Consider the following 19,631-nt stretch of genomic DNA (forward strand, 5'->3'; position numbering starts at 1 on the left):
GCTGCTCTTATGTCAAGAAAGCCATGCCTGGTTCTCTTTCTCCTGGGCAGCCTACCCTATCTGCTGACAAAATGAATTGAACCTGATTAAGTCACCATTACCTTAGCCTTTGTTCCAGCAGTAGAAGCAATCTTCTATTACCCAGTGCCTTCTCCTGGTAAGTCCTCTTCCCCACCACACAGTCCCATGCTATTCATGGATCCTGCTAACATGATCTTTAAAGCTCCTCTTCCTTTCATACCGGTTTATATTATGGCTGCCTTCCTCAACTGCCCACCACCACCTAAGATTTTATTCTGCTACTCCTCTTGTGTAGTTCCATATGATAGTATTTAATTTGCCGTATCATAACTTTTTTTTTAATTTGGCTTTCTGAGCTATCTTCCTCACTTGAGTATAACTTTTTGAGGCAGTTGAGACAATCTCATGTTCATCATGGGTTTCCTAGTGTTTACTGCCTGGGATGTAACATGAACTAAATAAATAGAAGTTAAAGGGATAAAAGGTACGTTTTTGGACCTGACCTAAGTTTCCTGGATGGCTTTCATTAGACACTGCTTCACTTGTAATGTGTTTCTACTGCACTGACCCAAAGGATTGAAGTATAACACCATTAGAAGGTATATAGGGTATATTTACCTAAGCCTATAGCTGAACCTTAGTTTTGTATGCAGGTCACGATAATCACTTATTTCCCAAAAAAGAAACAACACAATGAATGCACAAATAAGATCATGATGTTAAGGAAAAAGCTTGAGGGCCTTCAGAAGACCTGGGTGTCCATCTCAGGGCTATCACATACTAGTTCTTGGATAAATCACAGGTGATTATAGCATCACTACTCAATAGAAACTAGTGTTCTCTCCCACAAAGGTCATAGAAGTTCTCTCTGAGGCCAGCAAGTTGAGAGCAGATCTGAGAAATTGAAACAGAGCAGGACCTTGTGGGGTTCTCCCGGATACAAATCCTTTCTGTTTGAAGGATATAGGCTTCATTCAGCCTCCTAGACCTTCCCTGAGTTCCAAAGGACAGATTCAAACAGGTGCTGGAAGGGAGGGAATGCAGAAACAAAGGAGGAACATTTAAGAAACAATAGTGCAGCCTTAGGGCAAGGTCCTGGTTCCACCTCAGGGAGTATACATAACATCTTTGCATTCTTCTGCAGGAATGAAGGCCCCCACCTAGGTGGAGGATGAGCACAAGATTCCTAGAACACCACCCTGTTACCTCACCACCAACCAATCAAGTCACAAGTCACAAGTCACACACCCTGTAGCCTTCACCTGAAATTTTGTCTATAAAAATGTTTCCCGAAAACCACCAGAGAATTCGGGTTTTTCCAAGCCAAGCCACCTGCTCTCCTTGCTTGGCCTTGCAGTAAACCTTTCTCTGCTCCAAACTTCAATGTTTCAGTTTGGCCTCACTGTGTGGTGGGGACACGAACTTTTGTTGGTAACAAAATGTCACACTTTTGGGAAGTCTTTAAAAAGTGGGCAAAAGTTAGGAAAACTGTTTAGCTCTTAGTTTTTGTTTCATACTTTATTTTTCTAGCATTTGCGTTAAAAATAATATAATAAAAAATCCGAAGGAAATCTACTAAATTATTAAATTGCATTATTGAAGGAGGATTAATAAAGTGGCCGCACTTAGGCTAACAGATTGTTTATTCTTATGCTCACCCTTAAAATGGTCAACTGACCTGACTGACTGGTTGCTACTGACAGTTCCAGGCCCATTGTTAAAACTAAAGCTACTTTATTCCAGTAATCAAAAGCTATAATCATGCTTGGTCTCTGAGTCAGTCTCTAGGGGGAGAAGGTCACAGGACTGTAACCTTACAAAACAGCCTGAATTACCAAGAAGACCACACCTTCGGTGCTTTTAACGTAAAGAGATGGAAAGATCGACAACCACTAGCTTCTGCAGAATTGGAGGCATCATGACGCCATTCTAAGTTTTCTGATGAGAAAATGATTCTGTTGATTGTTACTGAAGCTTTACTGTTTGAGCTATGGCTATATAACCACCCTACCCCATCCCCAAGAAGGGCTCATAGTTTTAAAGGCACTAGTCTACTGTGAGTCCACTTTGCCTGGCAAAGCAATAAAATTGCCTCTTTTCTTCTAAGCTCCAAGACCTTGTCTCTGGGTTGTTCAGCTGGTCAGGGACGGGTGCCAATCTTTCAGCAACATTATGAACACATTCATTTAACTTTTTCCTCTTAGATTGATGGGGAAAAAGTGTTTCCTCTCTCAGCTTTATTTTCAGTTATATTTTACACTGAATTTAGGCTGTTCAATCAATATATTTAAAACTGGTAAAGTACTTAAAGTTCTGCATTTTCTCATTAGCTTCTTTAAAAATGTTTAAACAAATACCCTATTTTTATATTATGGAGAAAAAGGTTTGTTTGGCTAGTGAAATCATAATGAAGAAAAAAGTTCTTCTGTTGCCAGTGGGTCCAACCAGTGTTCCAGGCACTTGTCCTGTCCCAGAAAGAATTCGGAGACAAGATATAGAGGTTAAAAAATGTAAAATGAGGATTTATTAAAGGATGGATAGCACACTCTCAAGGGGAGAGCAGGCAGGCTCAGGTGAGCAGCTGCCCTGAGTTTCTTTGGCAAGTTAGTTACATAGGGTGTAAAAATGAATGAGTGGAATACTCATTGAGGAGGGAAGGGCTTGGGATTGTATTTCCTGATTATCATCCCAACTCCACCTTCCCAAAGGGTGGAGGGATTTTCGTCCTTATTTAGTCTGGATCAGAAGTGTCATGGAGTCATTGCATGATGGGTACTTCTGAACGGCAAGGCTAATTTTACTGAAATGAGGGCATAATGATCAAAAGGTTACATTTGGACACTGGAAATTCCTGCCTTTTCTGACCTTTCTTTGTTGGTCTCCAGGCCAAAAGGTGTGGCCTCTTATCAGCCCAAAGATTCCTGCTTTTCTTTCTCTGCCCAGGGACCCCTGGTGCTTACATGATGTATGTTTACCTGCATTTAGCTTGTGCCCCTCCTTTCTGCCCAATTCCTGTCATTTGGTCTGTGTCCCCCTTTCTCTGCTCATATCTAGCTATCTGCCTGCTGTAACACTTCTAGGAGAAAAAAAAAATCAAATAAATGGTTTCAAAAAGAAGTTAATACATTGAGTCATATTGCATCAAAGTGAAAAATTCCTGTTTTCATGAACAACTATAGTGAATTATATAAAATGCAATTAGGCAGAAATTTTTCAGTGATTTTGAATTAAAACTTCAAAATACATAAGATGAGTCTTAATTTGTCAAAACTTTTCATTATTTTGAAAGTAAAAACTGCAATCAAGTGAATTTTTCTGGTTAAACCATTTACCTGATTCACTACATCAGTGTTTGTTTTGGTATCTTGTAGACGAGGAATTTCAGGAAAGGATTTAAAATCTGTAAGAATCATTACGGTCTACTCTGAAAAATTCCAGGTTTGTTTGCGTATAAATTTAGGACCAGAGCTAGAAGAGACCTGGCATCTCCTGTGGGAACATATGAGCAGTTCTGGCTTCTGTTAATGAAAGCACAGATAGAGTAGGTTGTATAAACATGCTGAGCAACTGAAAGTGAGGTTGCCCTAAAATAGAAATAGCATACCAGTTTTACCAAATATCCCAAAAAGGGCAGACAACATTAAATGCCCCTAATTAGGGAGGGTTAAAAATAAAATATTACAATTAGTAAAGAAGTACGTTTATTTCGAGAGGCACCACTCAAACAAGGCTTCTATAAAGTGATTCCAAAATGTTTTTATAAGCAGTGGCAGAGGGTAGTAAAATGAGTGAGTTTACAATCAGAAAAATAATTGAAAATAACTCCAGCCAAGTTCAGGGACAAAATCCTTCCTCTTTGTCCCTGTGAGACAGGAGGGAAGGGGGCAGGGCTCAGCCATTCAAGGAAGGACAGCAATTAACACCAAAATGGTGGAAGATTCTAATCCCAGTTGGCCTTGAGGATTAAGATCTCAGGAGATTTGACTTCTAGTAGACCTTGATCTTGATTATATGCCCATTATAACATATTAGCATAACAAATAACATGCCCACAGGCGCCATGACACTCCCAAGGCTAACCACAAAAGGTCAAAGTGAGTTGTGGCCCAGTTCCTGGGAATCCCAGCCCCTTCCCCAGGGCACTTGGCATAGTCCTCCCACTTCTAGGCATGTGAAGCTACCGACCCCTTAAAAAGCTGGCAACATCACACCTCGCTGCTGCCTCTCTCGCTCCCTCGTCTTCCAAGACAGCCCGCACTCTGTCTATGGAGTGTGTACCTACTTTTACTTTAACCTGAGAACCCAACCCCCACACCTCATGGCCTTTCTCTTGCCTTTTGAAACAGTGTACACTCTATGCAGTATATATCTTTCCAAATAAATCTGGCTTTACTCAACTGTGGCTCGCTCTTGAATTCTTTCTTGAGTGAAGCCAAGGACCCACACCTGGCGGGGCACGTCCCAGGGACTCAGCTGAGACCTGGGACACAGCCCTCCTCACGCCCCACATCCGTTTTTCCTGCATCACCTGGGGAAAGGTTTTTTAAAATGTCCCACATGTGTTCTCGGAGAGAGAGGGAATCAAGGTACATGAAGGTGATTATGGCTGTCTGTCCAGGAGCCTTCTGAGACTGCCCTTGCACAATCCTGCGTGTAATTCAGCATTTGAAAATTAAAACGTATTTGGAGTTTTCTGTGACAATGGCTTTGCATTGCACAAGCCCCTAACTGCTTTCAATCACTCAACCACTTCCCCCTTGCACAGATGGCAGGCATTTCCTTTACAGCACCCCGCTTGCTGGGAGAGGCATCTCGTCTGTCATAGGCGTCTCACCTGCCAAACTCTGCAGAACCACACTTGGAACCCAACCAGCTCCTCACAGAGAGACGCACAATGGCTCTATCTTAAAAAGCTAATTTGTGAAAATCTGGAAACTACAACTTTCTACAAATACTTCATATAAAGTGTATGTTCCCAAAAATGGTTCATTAAAACCTTGCCTGTAGATTTCCACCCCGCCCCCGACTGTCGCCTTACGGCCTGTCTGCGTTGGACCCTGCCAGCCACACAATACAGATGCTGCCAAATCCAGGAATCTTTTCTAATCCCCTACAGGGTCCTCTGAGTCCCTATTTGATTTTCCAGAAAACTCTCCCAAACTTTTTAAAGTCCCCTAAACCAAATCAACTTCCTCTCCTTCTCACCAAACTCTGACAAGCCCATCCACTGCCCTCTATCCTATTTCAAAACACTGTAGATGTACATGTACTTTCTCAGCCTCATTTTAGTCTCAAGGAAATAGAGAGCAGCTCAAACGCAATCCTTTCCTGCTCCACCAGGCAGTTAATTGTTTTTTCTTCAATACTAGACTTCTTTTTCTTTCATGTTCTTCTTTTATTTCTTCTCCATTCTTTAATTGACACAAGGTACTGCTATGACCTCTCATAATTATAAGTTCAAAGCCCTGAGTTCCAATTCTGCCTCCTCCACTAACCGTGTGGCATTGTTCAAGTCACCTAATCTTTCTGATACTCAGTTTTCTCATCTGCAGTGTTAGTAATAATCACGATAAAATATAACAATAGTTTTAATAAGATCTAGCACACAGAGTGATTACTATGTGCCAGGCACTCTTTAAGAGTGAAAATATATTAATTTTTTAATAACACAAAAGAGTGATTAAATAATTTTTAGCAAATCTATACCATAGAATATTATGTTTCCATTAAAAATGAGATAGAATAATATGGAACTGTGTTGATAATATAATATTAAGTGGAAAATATATGCTTCTCTCTCACTCTTTAAAAATATATACACAAGCAGACACACATATATGGTTTGAATTTTTACAAAGCATGTGTTTATACATCTGTATAGTTTAAATTTTTTAATGAATGCTTTAAAAATAAACAGCAAAAATGACTAAAAAATAAATTATGATTTTAACAAGCATACCAGAATTGACAATTTAAGTAAATCAGTGTGAACACTCATGAAAGTAGAAACTGCTAGGTATTATCTCTATTCCAATCACAACTTAAAAAATATTTTGACATATACCTTTAAGAACTGCCAACTAAACCAGTATTGCATTTTTTTGAATATCCCCAATGAGAGCATAGATTTCTAATTTGGGGATTTTTTATTTTTTTTTTAACATAAAATGATTATTTGTCATCATGTCTGATGAATAAAGTTACTAGTGAGGCTGAGTAATGTCGATTTTAGTCAAAACTATCACAGACTTCTCTCATTCAGAGCACTGTAATTTTAAAAGGCTGTTTTAGGGGCAACAATTCACTCTTATTAAAGGATATAGAGTCCCTCAAATGTTCCCAAAGTCTATTTCAAAATAATAAGCTTAATTATGTTTGTGGGAAGAAATCTGCATACTTTATGAAATTTCACTTCTCAGGTTCTATTCTTCTAGTTAGCTGCCAATTGGAATCAATCTCTAGAATTTTTCAATAATTTCATCAGTCCTGGATGTTACTAGATAAATGCCTCATTTATCACGTTAGAATTTTTTAAAACTTCTTTTTATAATATACTCCTGCCATTACTTCATCTCTGTAAGAAACTTTTGAACATAAAATATCTCACATAACTTTTAACTTATTCTTGCTTTGAAAAGGAAAAAAAAAACTCTTTAAGTTTTGCCTGTAATTACCATCACAATAAAGTAGCAGATCTTAAAAAGTGCTATTCCTTCAAGTTGAAATCCAGTGCAGCAACTTCCTGCCTCCCCTCCAACATGTATCTGGCTCCGCCCTGGGGCTTGTCTAAATCTCTTTTATTCAATAAAAGAGGAGAAGTTTTCTGGTCCAAGAGTAAACTCTCAGCCTGCTCTCGGAAACTTGCTTCACCATTTAGATCTGTTCATCTTTATCATTAGCTCCTCTTTTCACCCAGCTTTTGTCCCACAGCATTTAAACAAGTCAAATCTCTCCCACAGAAACTTGAGAGAGAGAGACAGAGAGACAGAGAGAGACAGAGACAAAAAGACAAACATGGAGACAGATAGAGGAAACCCTGATCTCTAGGTCTCCTTCTAGTATCTGAACAATCATTGGCCTCCATCTTTAAAACCATCTTAGTGCTCTCTTAAGTTACTCACTTTCATATTCTTCTCAAGCCATAGCAGTTAGAGGATTTGCTCCAATCACTCCAACGAAATTATTAGTGATGGTCACTAATGACCATTCATTTTCCAAATCCAAGAGATAATTTTCAGGCATCTCACTTGAATACCTTGGCATTGTACATTTCACCACCCTTCACCACTTCTTCTTTGAAATGTTTAGTTTTGGCTTCTGCAAAATCACAGTCTTCCTATTCTCTTTCTACCTCCTGTTCCTTTTTTTTGTGTATTTTGGAGACTCATCATTTAAAACTTGATGCTTCCCAGAATTCCATCACAGGTCCCTCTTTCTCCTTCATTTATACATTTATCCAGGTCATCTCTTCTTTGTTCAAGGCTTCAACTACTACTTCTGCCTGATGGCATCCTAACCTGAGTCTAAACTGACCTTTGTCCCCTGAGTGCCAGTCTGAACTTGTCATGTGGGTCCACAAACTCTCTTATCCTCTATATTCCCTTTTTGGCAAATGGCATCATCCAGTTGCTCAAATAAAAAAACATGGAGTCTTCCTAGAATTTTTCTCCCCCTTTCCCTCATTTCTCATATCCATTGATTGCTAAATCCTGCCAATTCTATTTATTAAGTCCATCTTCAAGTATTCATTTAGAGCTTTTCCTTTTCTTATCTAGATTCCTGTCATAGACTCACTGCACCTCTGCCTTTAGTATCATCTCTCCCAGTATAACTTCCCCAAAGCCATCACAATAAATGTTCTAATACACAAATCAGTAACTCTCCATCAACTTCCAGATAGAAGCCAAACCTACAGCTTTACATAATCTGGCCCTGGGACCTGCCTTGCCAGTCTTATCTTCTCTTTGAACTCCACAGGCATCCTGAGATCTGGCCACTCTCCACAACTCTAGATTTGTAAACATGTCCCTCTCTCTCTTCCCACACTTTCCCATTATTTTCCTCTTCCACCTTTCTGCTCAGCATTGCTAATTATTACTTCTTTTTGGAAACATCTCAGTTTCACTTCTATCAAGATTTATCTTATCTGAACTTTTAGTTAAAATAACCTACATCTGAAATAACTGAGCTTCCTTTAGGAATCCGTAGATCTTTGCTTATCTTATTACATGCATTATACCAGGCCTCTAGTTCACAAATTCTGAGACTGAATCCAAATCAGCTTTAAAAATAGGTAAGGGAGAACCACAGGGAATGCATTAAGTAAAAGCTAGTGGAAAGCTCATGAAGTGAATTTTAAAGCACAGTTGAATATAATGGCTTAACCAATGTCCTCAGGAGTCTGTGTATTTTTTTCCATGTTTATCTTTGTTTTTCTCTATGTTGGTCCTATTCTCAGACAGGCTGTCACTACACGGTGGAAAAGAAGCTTGCCAGCTGCTTCCTTAAAATTTCCATCAAAAATGTTAGGCTGGTTTCTCATTGACCTAACTGTGGCCACATGTCTGTTTAACTGAACAATCACTTTGGCTAGGACAACAAGATAACTTGGCTGGCCAGGCCTAGGTCACATGTCCACTGTAGGTACTAGGGTAGTGGGTAGGGTCATTGGCCTCCAAACCATAAACTGAGAATGGGAGAAATGATTCCACCAAAAAGATGCTGGACAGGGAGGTGTACATAGGCCTACTTCAACTTTTCTCATACTGTATTAATATAGTGTGTTCATCTGCCTATTTACTGATGTGTGAGCCCTGTCAGGACAGGTATAGATTATGTTTTCAACTACGTAACCCAAGCACTAAATAAACCACATATTAGTGTTCTTGTGAGAACTTTATGAAATAACATATTTAAAGCCTTTAAAGCATTCAGCCATAAAAAAGAATGAAATCTTGCTATTTGCAAGGACATAGATAGACCTTAAGGGCATTATGCCACATGAAATAAGTCAGACAGAGAAAGACAAATGCCATACGATCTCACTTATGTGTGGAAACCAAAAAACAAAACAAAATAAACAATAAAAGCAAATAACAAAAAAAAATAAATAAAAACCAAGCTCACAGATATGTACAGAGAACAAATTGGTAGATGCTAGAGGTTGGGGGTAGGCAAAATGGATGAATGGGGTACTAACTTCCAGTTATAAAATAAATAATTCATGGTGACATAATGTACAGCATGGTGACTATAGTTAATAATACTGTATTATATTTTCAAACGCTGCTAACAGAATATGAAAAATCCTCATCACGAGAAAAAAATTGTAACTATGTATGGTGATAGATGTTGACTAGACTTATTACGGTGATCATCTTGCAGTATATACAAATATCCAATCATTATTTTGTACAGTGGAATCATGTATATTGTTGTATGTCAATTATACCTCAATAAAAATAAATAAAGCATTTATCACAGAGTCAGATATACAAAAAACACTCACTAAATACCAGCTATCATTGTTCCTATTATTGTTTCACCTTCAGAGTGAAAGAGTAGTATGAAATAAGCTCTATTTGTACAGTCAATGTACAGAAAAGGCCCATATGCATGCCTGTCATGAGATGAAAGTTTCACCTTCAAGTAACAGAAGATCCATTTACAAGTGAATTACATTAAAGAAATTTATTATCTCACATAGCAAGGAGTCTAGAAGCCACATGGCTGTAAGAAGATGGTTACATCTGTGGCTAAATGAATAATCAAAGATACAGAGTACTTACATCTCTCAGTTTCCTCGTGCTCAGAGGGTGAGCTAGCTCTCTTCACGGTCACAAGACATTGATGGAGCTCTGAGCAGCACATCTTCACATACAAGTGGTCTAAAGGCAGAAAAATGGATATCTCTTTCCCTGGATCTCTTTTTAAGAACAAAGAGTTTTCTCAGAATCCTCCCCTCTCCAGCCAATTACTACTATGTATCTTTGGTCAAAATTGGGTCAGAGTGTGATCACTTTGACTTTCATAGATCAAGCAGGATGTTTTCAGAGGAGGCGGATGTGCTTTCCAACATGGTTAGGACCGTGCCAATACGGTGGTGGGGTGGGGATATAGTTACAGCGTTGGCAAAAGATGAAGTCTGCCACGTTTTGTAGGCATTTTCTAGGCATATAACATATACTCGCTGTTGCAATTCAATACATCAATAGTGTCTACAATAAAATGACTACTCTCCCATTTTGTCCCCTAACTCTATCCCTTGGTATACATGCAGCTGACAGTTTGGGGATTGAATATGCTTCTTATTTTCATTTGTTCCTACAAAAGTAAGAGCATATTGGTGAGGTGGCCCCCTCAAGCTGAAACATGCTCTATATATTTTATAACACTTTCTTTCTAATAGATGCATGATCTTTCCACAGTATAGTGTGCCAGTTGTCAACTCATTTGCCTTTTATGTCCAAATCCACCCTTCTTCACCCTGTTTTGTGATTTTGGAACCATCTTTTTAAAAGTTTCTCTTTGGGCAGCTGGCTCAGTTTTAGGCTTTGTCAACAGAGGGTGCTGGAGGGATAGCACAAGGTCAGAGCAGGAGGGTCTTCCTTTCCTGTTTCCAGAGTGGTATTTTTGGCATGGCAGCCAGTTGATGGGCTTGGGAGAGGCCTAGTAGCGCTCACAGTTTCACCTCTGCTCCTCAATGTTCTGACAAGTTTTCCTGCCACCCTGCAGGTTGTCCTCTGGACCAGCTGTAGCTACACCCTCAGCAGGCTTCTTGCCACCAGTAGGCTGTGTGCTCCTATGGCAGCCACACCCACCCCAGGGGGCTGAATCTCAGTCTTGGGCAGAGGGAGGAGGGCGCTTCTAGATTCTTATTTCTTTCCTTCTCCATCTTCCTTTAGCCCAGAGAATAGTAAACTCTTTCCATATTTGCTACTTCTATATGTCTTAGAACTTTCTCCTCCCCTCTTTACTGGTTAACCACCTTTTACTGGTTAACAATTCTTCATATCACATTTTCTCTGTTCATATTACTGTTGTGGTTTCTTTTGACTGGATTCTGACTGACACAGGTGGGTATACCAGCATTTAATTTAACCATGTCCCAATTCATTTAACATTTATGGCTTTGTTTGTGTGTCATTTAAAAAAATCATTATTTAATAAATATTTATTGAGAATCTCCTATGTGCATATTAGTTCAAACATATTGGTTTAAATACTAGGAATATTGTCATGAACAAGACTAAGTTCTTAATTCATGGAGTTTACAGTCTAGTGCAGAGATTCAGATGATAAAAATAAATAAATATAAAACTCAAGATAGTGATAAATGCTGTGGAGAAAATATGAATGTTTAAGAGTCTAGAGAGTAAAAATAAATCAAGGGATAGGGGGCCATGGAGGTAAGCATGATCAAGAAAGCATTCTCTGAGGAGGTGACATTGGAGCAGAGACCTGAATCATGGTAAGGGGTTGACAGTCTGAGGAACAGCAAATACCCACTGTGGCTGGAGCATGGTGTAAAAAGAGTAGAGTGGTAGGACATGGGGTCGGAAGTCAGCAGGTAATGCAGAACCAAGTAGCTGATGGAAAGTTTGGATGTTACTCTAAGGATGATGGGAAGTCATTGAAATGTCTTAAATAGAGAAATAATCTACTTTATGTTTTAGAAAGGCCACTTTGGCTGCTGTATAAAGAATAAACTCTCTGGAGCCAAGAGTAGAGATAGGTATACACATTAGGAGGCTAATACAGTCATCCACAGAGAGATTTACTGATTTGGACCAAAACGGTAACAATGGATGCAGTGAACAGTGGAGGAGAACAAATGTAAGACAGAGTCTACAGGTGTTGATGATTGATTATATGTGGAGAATGAGAAGAAATGAGGACTCAGATATAACTCCCAGGAGTCTGAGTCAGTGGTTAACGTACATGAAAATCATTGGGGCTTACATTAGCAGTTCTCAAGCTTTTTGGTCTCAGGAACCTTCTTCGCTTTTAAAAATAGAGTAATTTTAAAAATGCTTTTGCTTATGTGGAACACATATTTATTTATTATATTAAAATTAAAACAGGAAAGTATTTAAAATATGTACTTATTCATTCATTTAAAATAAAAATAATAAATCCATGGAATGTTGGCATAAATAGCATACTTTATGAAAAATACCATATTTTATGAAAATTATTTTACATAAAACAAAAACTAGTGAGAAGAGAGGCATAGTTTTATATTTTTCAAATCTCATTAATGCCTGGCTTAATAAAAGATAATTGTGTTCTTAAATCTGCTTCTTTATTCAATCTATTGTGATATATTGTTTTAGTTACAGAACATGAAGAACATGTATCACCTAGATGTGTAGTTAGAAAGGGAAGGGTTGTTTCAATAGCCTTTTCAGATAATTGCACATATTCTTCTTTGACATTTCAGTAAAACTTGAGAAATGTTTCTTAAAGATGAGCTACAATGTACACTCTGAAACCATATTAATGAACTTTCATACTATTACATTAAAATCTATTGGTCTATTTGTACTTTGAATGAATCTTTTATCCAAACATGACTTTGACTTCATGAGTGCCCAGAGATCCCCAGAGCACACTCTGAGAACAACTGGATCACGTAACATTATTCATTAACTTTACAAATATGTATTGAGTTGTTACTATAGGTCAGCCACTGTTCCATAAGCCAGAGATACAAAGAAATGATTTAGCATGACCCTTTCATACTTAGAGCTCATAGCTTTGAGCATATTACCTCTGAGGGTTCTTGGCCCTACGAAGGAACCTGGGAGACAGTTCCTCTCCCAAAGTCTGCTAAAAATTTGGCTTACTTATTTTGTAAGCCAAAGTTTCAATTCCAAATCATACTATGGGGTATTTACTCTACAAAAAACAAAAAAACAAAAAAACCCAAAAACCCTAAAAACAAAAAACAAAAAAATCCTGGCACTTTCTCAGGTATGTAAGTAAATGTCAGTAAAACATGTTTATACACATACTTCCTGTATTACTTTATCACTTCCACTATCATGATAAACCACTCATATAGATTGTTAACTCTAACCTCTTCACATGTTAAAGCCAGATGTCGACATCTTACTTTTAAAAAATTCCAGGATCTCCTATATCACCTCCAATGTTCTTTATTCTTTTAGGTACAATTTCACATAAATTATTACCTTATAAAGTGACCTCACACATCAACTCTTTGAACTCTGTATACGTTAATGATGCAGAATAATGTGAGATTAGGGGAAATCCCATACACTTTCTGTGGCTGATGGTTTCTTCAATCCTGCCAATTTTTTTTTTACCTTAGTCAACAGTGTGATATAATTACAATGCTCAATTACAGTACAGCTTCCTAATCCGGGTATGAAAATGGGTAACTTAATCAGAAAAATAGAGAAAAGTTGGTTTCAAGCTATACTCCTTAAAATTTACTAGTGAAAATATGGATCAAACATTACTATTCAGAAGAGAAACTGCCTGATACTGGAGAGCAGGGGTTATCTATGTGTTCATATTTGCAACTACTAACTTTTCTATTTTAATTAAAGTAGATGCTACAGGAACGTTTCTCAAGTTGAAAACAAGAGGGGATTCCAAATATAAGGAAACAGTTTCATAGCTTTAATTGAAAAGTTCAGAGATAAAAACTTACCTAGCAAGAAATCACACTGAAGAAGGAAATGACAAATGAAATTGCTAATCTAGTTAAAGGATGATCTTTAATAAACCTTTGAAAAAAAGTTCAGTCCCTCATCTTTAAAATAAGAGAAGCGATACCTTTCAGCTCCAGTTGCTAAAGGACTAGGTGAGATTGTGGATATAAAGCTCCCAGTGTTGTGCCAGCACTTCCTAGGACTTGACTTTCCTTTCCTTCCCTTCTTTCTGAACCTTCCCTGTAAAGATGGTACACTCTTCTTGATTGGCTAGAACAAAATAATAAACATAACCATTGCTGTCAATGAATCCAAACTTTTTCAAAATGTTTTTCTCTGTGTGTTTTAAAAGTAGGAGTTTTGTAGCAGCGAAAATATTTTGTCCAGTGAATATTTACTGAGCACCTACTGTATGCCAGGTCCTAGGACCTGGAGAGATGGCTCTGAACAAGTCCAACACAGACTCTGAATTTCATGGGGAAGACAAGCATCCATCAAATAATTAATTATAATTAATTCTATTTCTTTCCTTCTCTCCTAATTCTTCTCACTAAGTAACATACAGTACACTTGGCCTATTTACCTAGTTAATTCTCTGTCTTCCCCACTAGAATGTTTTATTCCGTACTGAGTCCATCAAGATTAGTACTTGACACACAATGGACATTCAATGAGTATTTGTTGAAAGAAATGTATGAATTATAATTTTAATAATCACTTTGAAAAAGTTAAGGATGCTATGTGAGCCTAAATTATGGAGGTTAAGTTTGTGTTTCATACTAAGGATAAAAGAAAGAGGTTTCACTGCATGTGAAAGAGGAATAAAAGGACCAGCCATACAGAAATGTAAGAAGGTAACTGATGTCCTCAATTTGAGAAGCCGTAAGAAACTTGTTTAACTGCTGAAATTGAGGTTAGAACATAGAAATTCAGAATGAGTAAGTTTGCAACTTAGCACTGGTATGAAAAATTGAGATTAATGTAAGAAAAGATAAAATTAATTCATTAAACATTCAGGGAAAGATATAAATCCTATATGTTACATTGAAAGGATCACACCCTGTAATGAAGTGAGTAGTGAAAAGAGAAGATAAGCCCATCTGACCATTGTTTTAATTAAAAACCTCCTTTAACAGGCTAAACACATGGTTGACACAATTTCTCAAATATCTGTCTTGGGAAAAAAACGAACCCCTTGTCCCAAGAAGTCAAAGGTGAGCTGGTAACATCCTAAGCTGTCTGTATAGCATCTGAGAGTCAATAGTCAATTTTTATAGGGCTGGTCTTAAAATAAAAATGATTGCTAAACACACACATGACTACCTAATCTATGTGAATCTCAAGAAAAGTACACAAAGGAAACCCTGAACAAACAGGAATGTGTTACTTTCTCTAAAAGTTCTGAGGAAGTAATGTTCAAAAACACATCGTCCTCTTGATGTCCCCAAAGGGAGATTTTCACATATGACAATTCACCTTCTTACTGAGAATTTTATTAAATTCTGATATAAAGTTGTACCTATGTAGTTAATCAAAACAAATATGATTTCTTGAAATGTAAGAAAGGCTTCTTTTTAATAAATGCAGTAAGTTGAGAGTGTTATCTATTGCATAATGCATCAAAGCTGATTCATCATTTAAGCCCTTACGGTAAATATGAAGGACAGAGTTCTACACCGTCACCATAAACACAGCATGTTCTTTGTGTTGTCAAACGTGTCAGATAAGGAGAGACTATTCATTCTTTTATTTGTCTGCTTCTGTAAATCAGCTTTTGGATCACATCAGCAGATCTTGGAAATTTACAAGATACGTGTCTGATACCATGGATAGATGGGACAAACAGAGAACCTGTTGCTACTAAGGCTTATTCTTAGTGCAAACAATCAAATGTAAAAGCTTTGTATCTAAAATTATGTCTATTTACTGTGAAAGTAACATTTTCTCTTCTTCTTTTAGTCTAGAACAGAAAAATATTTACATTGAAGGAGAAACTGTTTAACTTCTACTTAGGCTACCTTCTGCAAGGTTAAGAAAATAAGAATAATAAAAATAATATTAACTAACATTTGTTGAATACTTACTATGTATCAGCATTTGTGCCAAGCTTCATACTATTAATTTTTCACAGAAATTTTTTGAAATGAGTAGAAGTGTCCTAAGCCCACAATTTTTTGTTCGGTCTTAATTAAAATGAATCAGAGAACACAAAATTTAATAACATGAACTTTATCAGATTGAGAAACTGGACTATGAAATTTAAAAATTAAAATTATAATGCACTGAACTAGTTGTGATAATCTTACACAAATAAGGGTAAAAGCTAAAAGATATTTACATGACAGATAATTTGAAAACCTAAGAATATAAACACTTTCTCCAGTTTAGAGGTAAAAATCCTTTCTCATGAGATTACACTCATAAAAATAAGTAGTTTATTCATATGAAATTCTTTTAAGTGTTAGTTATTAAATCTTTAACTGTGAGACTATAAATTCTTGTTTAATTTCTTAAAGAAAATTATATTTATTCATGGCATTAAGCTTTATGATATTTACCCTCCCAACTATGATTTTTCTGATCTTACTGTAAGTAACTTGAAAAGCATAAAATCTCTTCAAGTTACTTTGGAGTTTGTCAAAACAGTTTGTTTTCTTTTTATGTCAATTTATGTCAATTAAATTATAAGTAAAAAAAATGGTAGAAATACACTTAAAACACAATAAAGAATCTTGACCTTCTTTTCAACATAACATTCAACATTTGTTAAATCCTGAATTTATACATGTTAACTTACTCAGTTTGTTAGAAAAGGCTAAGAAAAAGCAGCATGTCCTAGGGCTGCTTTCCTTCCCAGCCCTGACTGCTATTACAGAGACAGTGAAAGCCACAGTTCAGAAAGAGATCACTCAGAAGGACCAGATAACTGCCACCTTTTAAAATGGACCTATTGTAAGAAAAATAAATGCATTTTGGAACATTTCTGATTTACATTCTCAGGAAGATTAAACAAGATAGTGTATCTGCACATAGTAAGGATGGAAATGAGTTGAAAATGAGAAGGGTTAGTTTTTTTTTTTAATGTGTCATTTAAGATGATACCGCTTGTCAGTTGCACCATTTGCAAATATTTTCACCCATTCCGTAGGTTGTCTTTTTGTTTTGTATGGTTTCCTTTGCTGTGCAAAAACTTTTAAGCTTAATTAGGTCTCATTTGTTTATTTTTGCTTTCATTTATTTATTTATTTGCCTTGGGAGACTGCTCCAAGAAAGTATTGCTATGATTTATGTCAGAGTGTTCCGCCTATGTTCTTGTCTAGGAGTTTTATGCTTTCAGGACTTACATTTAGGGCCTTAAACAGTTTGAGTTTATTTTTATCTATGGTATGAGGGGATGTTCTAATGTCATTGTTTTACATATGACTATCCAGTTTTCCCAGCACCACTTGCAGGAGAGACTGTCTTTTCTCCATTGTATATTCTTGCTTCCTTTGCTACAGATTGATTGACAAGTGAGTGATTTGAAGCTTGGTAATCTGAAAACAAAATGGCAGTCAACAAAATTTTATACTGCCTAAATTTTCCATGATATTTAATAGGTTGCAATGAAGTTTACTACAGAATTTGAAGTCATGATATTTAAGATTGTACTGTGTGAGGCTTGTTTCATGTGATACCTAGTTTATGGGTTTGTAAGTCTATCTAATAAATATAGCAATGGATAATTTTGGAGTTCTATCTCTTGGATGTAATAGAATTTATATCCTTTTTCTTTATATACAGTTAGTCTATGGTTTGGTTACTAAATATAGCAATAATATTAACTGAATCTCACTTTTAATCCAAAGAATGAAAGTTAAGAGAGTCACGGAGGCCAGTAAAAGCAAGATAAAATCAAGAACTTCAATTAATTTCCAAGGGATAGAACACAAGTATGTTGGGGAAAGTGTCAAAGTATGAAATTGGAATAAGCAGGTGGATGTCATATTATTAAAGTCCTTTGCATGTCAGATATGTATTAGAAAGGCAATGGAGAGTTACTGAAAAATCTTGAGCAGAGGACTGATTATGAACAGTTTGCAAAGTAGAAAGACAATGCTGAAAGCAGTATGGTGTGAAAGTTGAGCTAGGAGTAGTAGAGAGAAGGGTGGTTCTAGATTAATGGTATCACTGGACTAGAGGAAGCTAGTAAATACGGCATTTTGTAATGACAACCTGAAGTAAAGAACTGATAACCAGAAACAAAGTTGGAGCATATCTGGGAAATAATTAGATATATAAATACACATTTATTTTTATTAGTATTTACATACATAGTTCGTTTTATTAAAAAAAAACCATTAATTAGCCATAGAACCTTTATCCTCTTTCCTTATAACCCCAGAGTCTTCCTGCCACTCCCTATGCATTCTTTTTTGACATTCCCGGTTTCTAATTCTTCCCAGAATGTTAACACACTCCTTAGCCACTATGATACGGAAAACTATAAGCTCTTTGAGGAAAAGAGCCAAGTTTTGCTTGTTTATCATCCAAATGTCTGTCAATAGTGTCTAGTACATAGTAAGTATTTGTTACAGTTTTGTTGAATAAATAAATGGACGGCTTCCCTCTGATCACATTTGGAAAGTCTGCTGTATGTATCAGCTGAAGTTCTTTGTTGTTAAGTACATAAACCATTTCTGAAGAGACAGTGAGGAATCAAGACTCTTAGATAACATTAAGGAAGAAGTAGAAGTCCCATGCTTGATTGGCAGGCTTTTTTAAAAACTAGAAATAAGAATATACTGGAAGATCAGTGGGAGATCACAAAACCTATAGGAAGGCTAAGAAAAACTCAGGAACCAAAGAAAAATCTTTGATGGCTAAAATGTAGGAAATATAGAAACTTTCTGGGTTAGGGTATTAAAGCGTCATTGATGGAATGAATAAAGTCCAACCCTTTGTCTCCTCGTTCAAGATCAAATTACAAGGTAAAAGCATCTAAATGGAACAATTTGTATGAAATACCTAATTGTAACTAAGACTACAAATCTAAAAATCTGGTCAACAAGAACACAGCCCAGACAGAGTAGAGTCTTGTTCAACATTGAACAAATGACAAGTACTTGTTCAACATTCAAAAGGTGCTCAACCTTTAGCTAGAGAGGACAAAGCTCATTACTGTCCAGTCAGATTACATCTGAGGGGGAAAAGGTTAATTCCATAAAAGTAAATCTCTTATTAGAAGTAGAAAAAGATATTGGACACAAAACATACCTAAAACGTGCTAAGAATACATAGTTTCCATTATATTCAAAGTACTCAGGAAATCCTGTAACTAATGCTAGGAAATCCATCCAGCAGCATTAAAAAAAAATTTGGTGAGATTAAATTATCTTTATCAATAAAATTAGGATATTAAACCATGATCCCCACCCCCACCCCACAATTTCTCTACTTCCTTATTTCTTACAGTTTGTTTTTTTTTTTTAAACAGAGGTACTGGGGATTGAATCCAGGACCTCATGCATGCTAAGCACCCGCTCTACTACTGAGCTATATCCACCTGCCTATTTCCTTATTTCTTGATTTCCTTTCCTATTTTGTGTAAAATTAAAGCAATATGGCTTCTGAGATACTAGTTACACACTTTATTGTGTTATTTCTAGTTGCAGCTGTTTATACACTCTTTTTATTCCCTATTGTTCTCTTTCTTCCTTGAAAACCAAAGAGATTATTTTCTAATCTGATGACAGTTTTTCTCATGTCATTCTTTCTCTATTTACTTGCTTCACTCTGGAATTTATCTTCTCCCCCTGGTCTAACTCAGCCCTAGTTTATTAACCTTCAGGGTATGGTGTAATACCAAACATTTTCTCAACTGAGTCATGTAAATAAGGGTAGCTTTTACTATTAAGTTTAACAAGTTGCTATTTTGAAAACTTTGAC

At 36.7% G+C, this 19,631-nt stretch overlaps 1 long non-coding RNA gene across 1 annotated transcript in view; it reads right to left on the reverse strand.

Annotated features, from left to right (window-relative positions):
• Positions 1–13,877: 13,877 nt before the first annotated feature.
• LOC140688742 (uncharacterized) overlaps positions 13,878–19,631 on the reverse strand; it is a 41,348-nt gene continuing 35,594 nt past the window's right edge. The window contains exon 3 of the long non-coding RNA XR_012063525.1: positions 13,878–13,973. This is a non-coding gene — a long non-coding RNA (uncharacterized lncRNA). The remainder of the gene's footprint in view (positions 13,974–19,631) is intronic.

The sequence above is a fragment of the Vicugna pacos genome, chromosome 23, assembly GCF_048564905.1.
Source record: "Vicugna pacos chromosome 23, VicPac4, whole genome shotgun sequence".
Lineage (NCBI taxonomy): Eukaryota > Metazoa > Chordata > Mammalia > Artiodactyla > Camelidae > Vicugna > Vicugna pacos.